Below are 7,908 nucleotides of genomic sequence, written 5' to 3' on the forward strand. Positions count from 1 at the left end.
TTTGTCAAAGCGGGCAAGGTTTGTGGAACTTCTGAGGAGTAAATAAAGGCTTTTTATATAAGTATTTGATACTGTTGAGGATTGATATTTTAGTAAAATTAAATAATTTTATAAAATTTTGGGACTTCATTTACCTTAAAAACTAAAAAAACTTTCATATGGTGATTTTCCACGAATAAAAATATAAAATTTGATTTAACGTAAAATTTTAACGGTTAAAGATATCATAACAAAATTGGGAACTAATTTAGATCCAAATGTCCTTAAATTAATGACTTTATAATTTTTTACATTTTTTATTTTCAAATACCGAAATTTTTAAAACGGGGAAAATGTGTTCCAAAAACTGAGTTTTTTTAGAAAAGTGCCAACTGTGACGCTATTTACCGTGTGATAGTAAAACAGCTTTCTAGGTATTTAAACAACATATAGGGTTATACAAATATGGAACTTTTTCGAGGATCGGTGCTTTGCCTTTTTAAAATTTTTTACTGAAACCTAAATATTTTTTTTAAAATTGTCCAAGTTTGGATAGGTCTGGGGGATACTGTGTCCGCTTAAGTGAGCCCAATTTTACTGTACATGCTTTTGCATTAAGTTTTCTTTCCGGAACATATAAAAATTGTATATAGTCCCAAAGAAAATTTGTTTCTACAAAAGAAAAAATATAGGGACTTTTTTAGGAAAAATCTTAAAAAATTAGGCCCATTTTACATGTTTCAACTTTGGATGCGTGTAACTTTTTACACGGACGAGATAACTGTTACCAAGTTTATTTTATTTAGAATTTTATTGCCAATATAGCTAATATTTTGAAAAGAAAATTCGACCCTCCGTAGGGCCGCCATATCTAAAAAACAAAAACAAATCGAGCAAAATTAAAAAAACAAAAATAAATAAACCCAAATATCTCTTCTACTGAAGGAGATAACCTACACATGTAAGCGTATTTTTTGTAGATCTTCTCAAGGACTATTTATATTTTAAATTGCAGCTCATTCGGATCATAAATGAATTTTTGGGGATTTTTTTAAAAATTTTGAGACCCGAGGTGACCAACTTTGAGGGGGCACAAACTGGCCCGTATTACCTCTAGGAAGCTGAACAAATGTAATTCAACTCAAAAACACCTCAGCTCTAACCATGTGAAATTTTGTAATAAAAAAAAGTTTCTAAACCACTGTGCGTCGTTGAAAATGTCTTTGAAATATCTATCATTAGTTATCCATATTGTCTATATTAATCACTTAGTAATCCAGATATAGGTCAAAAATCGAGGTTGTCCTAGTTTTTTCCTTATATCTCAGCCATTTGTGGACCGATTTTCTCGATTTTAAATAGCGACCGAGCCGGAAGAATTTCGGAGCTATTGATGTATCATTCGTGTATGTAAGTTATTTGGGGGCTTCGGAAAGTTGATTTCAACACACAGGCGGACAGACGGACATGGCTATATCGATTACGCTATCTATAACGATCCAGAATATATATACTTTATGGGGTCGCAAATGAAAAATGTGGAAATTACAAACGGAATGACAAACTTATATATACCCTTGCCACTCATGGTGAAGGGTATAAAAAAACAAAAAACTGTAGAAAAAAAAATATTTGTAAAATTTTTAATTTACAAAATAAATTTTTTCGAACTTTTTTAAAAAAGTTTAATAACTTTTGCAAATATAAACCGATTTTAACAAGTAATATTTAATTTTTCCCATATACAGTTGTCTTTAAAACACTTAAATTATTATCAATTAAAATAACTATTGTTGAATTTGAAAAATGATTAAAAAAAATAAAGCGAAACTTTTTATAAAAACTTACGCAATTTTTCCGATATACATTTTATGCATACATTTTATGAAAGCTTAACTCTTTGTCTATCCATAATTGTTTAAAATATTGAAATCGGCCTAAAAATGTGTGAGTTAGAGGTAGTAAAGTACTACGACCTACCCTAAAACAGTTTTTTTTTCAAAATATCTCAAAATTTTGAGGGTGTTTCGAAATCTTTGAAAACGGTTTTAGTATGTCCTCACCTAGGCCTACAATTAGGTCGCTTTTCAAGTTCTGACAAAAAGTGTCATTTTGTAGCAGAGTGTAACCAGACGAATGTAATTGTAAGTGGAGTATATTAAAGTTTCAGCTTAACTGAATACAACATTTCAACTTGTTTTATTGGACATTTCTCTATCAAACAATAATATGTATAAGAATTGTTTCATTACGTTGTATAAAATGTTTAACACGAAAAGAATCTTAAACACAAACAAGTTAGAAAGACCGACCATATAATAAGCTACACAATGAGCAAAAAAAAATTCTTTAACAATTTAAAAAAATATTTTCGTGAATGAGTTTTGGTTCCTTATATGATCAATTATGAATCGATCCTCAAAGAAATTTTCAGTTGCGATATATTTGTATCCAAAACTTAGTTGTAGAAAATTGTTGTGCATATCTATTAACACCAAGCATTTATGAACAATAATTCCTATTTCGGGAGGACATTTGTATGGGGACTAGGTGAAATTATGGACCGATTTTTAACAATTTCAATAAACTTTGTCTTTGGGTAGAAAATAATACACATGTCAAATTTTACAGAAATACCTTTAAAATTGCGACCTGTTCTTTGCGCGCAAATGGACAGTCAGCCAGCCAGATGGACAGACGGACGGACATTTTTAAATCGACTCCAAAAGTGTTTCTGAGTCCATCAGTATACTTTGAGGCATTATAACCTCCCCATTATGCTGGTGTAGGGTATAAAAACAATATGAAACGTTTTTTTAAATAGAATTCATGACCCTCTAGAAGTGTCAATTGTTACGAGCTCTTAACAACACCAGTTATGGCAAAAACAAAAATAACGTTTTATAAAATTTTCTTGGAAGGAGTTAATTGCCAGAAGGGATTTTCATTTCATTATTCCTAGAATACTTTTATTTTCTTTTCTTCATTTGTTATGACAACAAAAAGACAGAAAAACAAACTAATGTTTTTATCAAGAAAGATGAATTTAGAGTGAAAGGAGAAAAATAACAACAAGACGACGGCCCAACAAAATATGTAGCTACAAAAAAGGGATAAATGTAAATATAAACATCTTTAACGAATTATTTTCTTTTCATTTTCATTGTTTGTTAAAGAGGCCACATTTTATTTGGTTTCTTTATGAAGCAGTTACTAGGTTACTATTTGAACCCAAAAAAGAACTAAAACAAAGAATAAGAATGAATTAAATATTTGAAAATTAAAAGAAACAAATAATGATTTTTAAGGTCTTTTTTAGGTCTAGTTTCTGATTGCTGTTTTTATGCCACGACGCACTGTGGGAGAAATCAACAATTTAGTGGCGCAAAATAAAAAATAAAAAACTTTCGCATATTTGATTTATTGTTATGTAGTTTCAATCTATAGTTGTTTCTGTACTTAAAAATATTTAACATTTATTAATAACTTCAGTGGTTTGGTATTGACAACTTTTTAAATGTAAAATATATTTCAGAAATATTTTTTATGAAAAATTGGTTTCAAAGTTGTTATTAAGATGGATAGTACAAGGCTTTCTTTAAATTGTATTTTTACTTTTTTTTATGTAGATGGAATATGAGGCTTGGTGAATCAAAAAATAAAAATATATTTTCCGCTATTTGTGATAACCAATGGCCATATTCTTATAGAATTTTATTTTTTTTACTTTTTGCATTTTCGGAAGGTTGCCAGTTACTAATGCTGTGAGATGCAGTCCTAATTTTTTTATCAATATCAAGGCCATGTTATAGACTACATATGGTAAAAAATTTAGCTGCGAAAAAGTGCGAGGTGAATTTATATAATTTTTTTAAGAAATTATTATCGTTGAGACGATGTAAAATCTCATACTAAATTTGTTCCTTATTTTTTTAAGATTGTATGTAAGAACAGTTATTGGTAATTACATCATATAAAAATGAAATTTATGTAATTCTAACTACTTACAAATTGCTAAAAACAAATGCCCATATACCAAATTTGACATAAAATTATGAGTCCTTTTAAAAATGGTAGTGCTTTATTTAGATTAAAAATATAACATTTGCGTATTTCGCCTTTTATCCAATAAAAAAATACTGAAATATCATTTGATTTTAGACCTATCGTTTCTTGGTTTTTTTTTTCGTCAAAAAAATCGACCCACCGTAACGTACATACTTTATTGTTATTTGTTCTTATATAATGTACTCATGCAAGTATTTTAAGCTTTTTGGTGTCTAATAAAAATTAATTGCTAAATAAAAAATTTTCTTTCAATTGTAAAGACATAATTATGTACGTTTCTTTCTTATAATTTTCGGTATTTTAGATTTTCCGAAAATCCCGAAACCCCGGGTCGGGATTTCGGCATTCTTTACCAAATCCCGAACCCCGGGATTTTCAAAAATCAGTCACGATTAGCATCTCTAATTTCATCTGCAGGCTATAAAAAAGTGGAACCATTATCGAAAGATGTTAGGCAACTTTTGTTGGATCCATTACTTCCTAGTGATTCATCAGACTCTGAAGTCGACTAATTTAAAATCATTTCATAACTAATAATTGTTATTCGTTTTTAAAAATAAACTTATTAATAAAACTAAAAAATGTTTAATTTTATATGAATATTTCGACCTATGCCAGCAATAGGGTAAATGTCTAAAATCTATAGATTTAAATAGTTACTTGCTATAAATAAAATTACTTATATAATTTAAATTTTTTGAAAGATATATTAAAATAATTTGTTACAATTGAAAATAGTATAGAATTTCTTCCGAGGTAGTGTAGTTTAGCAGCCTCTCCCGCTCATTCTACTGAAGTAGCAGTACCCATTTTGTATTACTTTATTAGCTTACCTCCTTGCCTGCAATATTTCCATATAAATGAAATTAATTTGGCCAAGCGTTTAGAAGATACGAATTTAGTTCCACTAAATTAGGGTTTTCTCCCACTGTGCGACGATTAATAAAATATAAAGCAACTTTAAAATATTTATGGGTTTTTTTCAAAACAAAGAAATATTGTTTCCGTATTAAGTAGAAGTCGACAATATAGTTAAATTAAACAATAACCACAAAGAAATTACGAGTTATGTATATAGGGAGGAAACAACAATGTTCGACAAGGCATTAGACCTTACCAATTCAAATCGAATTTTTTTATTTTCCTATAGCAATAGTAAATTAAATCTGTTAAAAAAAATTAGTGCTCTCACTCCCTCTTTGTTTGTCATGCCCTGGAGAGCAGCTGTTTTTTACAATAAAAACTAAAAATAAATTTTAATTCCTTTATACATTAGAATAATCACTTTCACTTTTTTTAGTTTGATCTCATAAACATAATTTCCTTGGTAAATTACTTACAAGTAAAATTTAAAAATTAAAACATTTTTAAAAAATAATAAATAATATTCCAAAAAATAAAAAAAAACATCCACCTTCGACCGTGACAGGACTCGAACCTGCAATCGTCGGATCCGAAGTCCGACGCCTTATCCATTAGGCCACACGGTCTTCTTGACACTTCACAACCAAATTGCACACAAAAGTTTTTTACTACTAAAAACACTAGAAATAACCAGAAACTATTTGCTTATATAAAGGCACACAGACACATCCTTTTGGCTACGAATAGTTGCAAACTTGAATGAATAAACAAAGTAAACTAAAAAGAGCATATTACTTAGGAAAAAAAATAGTTTACAAACAAGGAAACACATTTCGTTGAGAGTTTTGCAATAAAATGATTTTTCAGTGGTAAGTTTCTTTGCAATCTTTTGGTAAATTTTTTTATAAAAAAAATTTAAAATTAATTTAAATTTTATTAATAATTTAAAATAGAAAAAAATTAAGTTGAGTTTAAGTTTTGAATTTTGACTTTAAGTACTAAGGGAGAGTGCATGCACAAGGCCCCAGGTATATGAAAACTTAAAAATGATGCTAAATTTTTATTTATTCTATTTGAAAGTTTTATATACTAGATCTACAAAAAACATCACTCTGGAAAATCGAATAAAAGAAAATTAATTAAAAAAAAAATTTATTACTGCGAAGTCAAGAAGCTTCAAAGGTAGATAGACTGCTTTGCTGCTCATATGCGAATTTTTTTTCAATCGGATCAGCCGATAAGAAAATAATGCTGTTTGCATTTTAAATAAGAATCCAATGAATTTTATACTTAGTATATTTAAACCAAAGTTCGGAACAATATTTTTCCACTATTGCAAGATAAAATAATGAGTGAGATGGAAAAAAATCTTAACGTCCATCAGGGATGGCAAATGGAATTTAAAAATTGTATCAATCAGCATCAGAAATTGTACTTTTTCGACTGTAATTGTACCAAAACTACGGTTCCTCCACGGGAAAAATTTTCACGGGAATATTTTTTTTTTTAAATTTCGGAATTTTTCTAAAGTTACAATAAACAAATGAACAGTTTTAATGAATAAATTTGGATCAATACCATTACTTCCATTCATTCTTTTCGTTCTAGTAACAGATATTCAGTTGATAATGGTGCATCGTAGTTTAAATTATCGAATTTTTGTCATTAAGAATTACAAATACTATGGATATTCATATTCAACAGAAAATAATGGTAATAATAATGGCTTAAATTTGTTTATATACTTTTTGGTTTGAAAAACACTTAACCCTCTAACCGGTTTTATCCAGGTTATTTTTTGAAAAAAAAAGAAATTCGTTGAAATAAAAACAAACAGACAAAAGACAAGTGCACGTTCTTGTTTATCACAATAAGTAAACTGTTTGTCTCTTTACACATATTTACCGTTATAACTGGAAAAATAACCAAATAAAGCAGCAATACACACATTTAACATACCCTTGCTGGTTAGAGGGTTAAAATTACGAGTATGACAAGACTAGTCAAACGCCGCTATTTCTTCATTGTTTCAAAAACTCATAAGTATAATTTTAAAAAGTTTATTTTTAATATTTTGGTATAATGGATAGAGAACATAAATTCGTAAATTGGTTTTAATATATAAATTTTCTAATTGTACCAAATGAGTCATTGGTGTACCATTGTACTTTTTGAGATCAAATTGTACCAAAAAAAGTACAATTGTACCAATTCTGCCATCTGACGTACATAAATATTAATAATCCGAATAAGCCGAATCTTATATAACCTTCACCAAATTATACTTTAAAATACAAATTTTAAATATTTTTAAGGTAAACAACATATTTTTTTTTTAATTTTTTTTTTCCAATTTTTTTTATTATTTTTCAAATTTATTTTTTTTAATTTTTAAGAATTTTTTTTTTAAATTTGTTAGTAAAAAGTAAAAAATGTATTACAAAAATTTTGTTTTGGTAAAAAATATGTTTCCGATTTTGACCCATTGTAGGTCCAAATTACTATAGCCTTATATACATCGTTGCAATGGACTTTGAAATATCTATTATTAGATATCCATATTGTCTATATTAATGACTAAGCAATCCAGATATAAATCAAAAACAGGTCAAAAATCGAGGTTGTCCAGGTTTTTTCCTCATATCTCGGCCATTTGTGGGCCGATTTTGTCGATTTTTAATAGCAATCGAGCCGATATGTTGATATATTAATCAATATTATTTTTATAGTTCTAAGCAATACTAATGTATTTATGAACCTTCCATTAAGGTTTTTATAAAGATTTCTGTCACTTTGTTCGAACAGGTAGTCCAACTCCGTTTAAAATCTACAACACTTTTGGACACCTTTTTGTGCTCCTCAATTCTCTTTTAACAAGGGCCTTAGCTCCAGGCAGTTTGAAGGATTTGCCTCTCTTGGTAATTACCAAAGTGACAGGATGCCAAATAAGGCCAAAAATATGTGGACCTATAGAGCCCTTTGTAACAAATGTTTGGC

General features: G+C 28.5%; 1 non-coding gene across 1 annotated transcript; it reads right to left on the reverse strand.

Annotated features, from left to right (window-relative positions):
• Positions 1-5,464: 5,464 nt before the first annotated feature.
• Positions 5,465-5,537, reverse strand: TRNAR-UCG (transfer RNA arginine (anticodon UCG)). The gene has a single exon. It is a non-coding gene; the product is annotated as a tRNA-Arg (tRNA).
• Positions 5,538-7,908: the final 2,371 nt, after the last annotated feature.

The sequence above is a fragment of the Calliphora vicina genome, chromosome 4, assembly GCF_958450345.1.
Source record: "Calliphora vicina chromosome 4, idCalVici1.1, whole genome shotgun sequence".
Classification (NCBI taxonomy): domain Eukaryota; kingdom Metazoa; phylum Arthropoda; class Insecta; order Diptera; family Calliphoridae; genus Calliphora; species Calliphora vicina.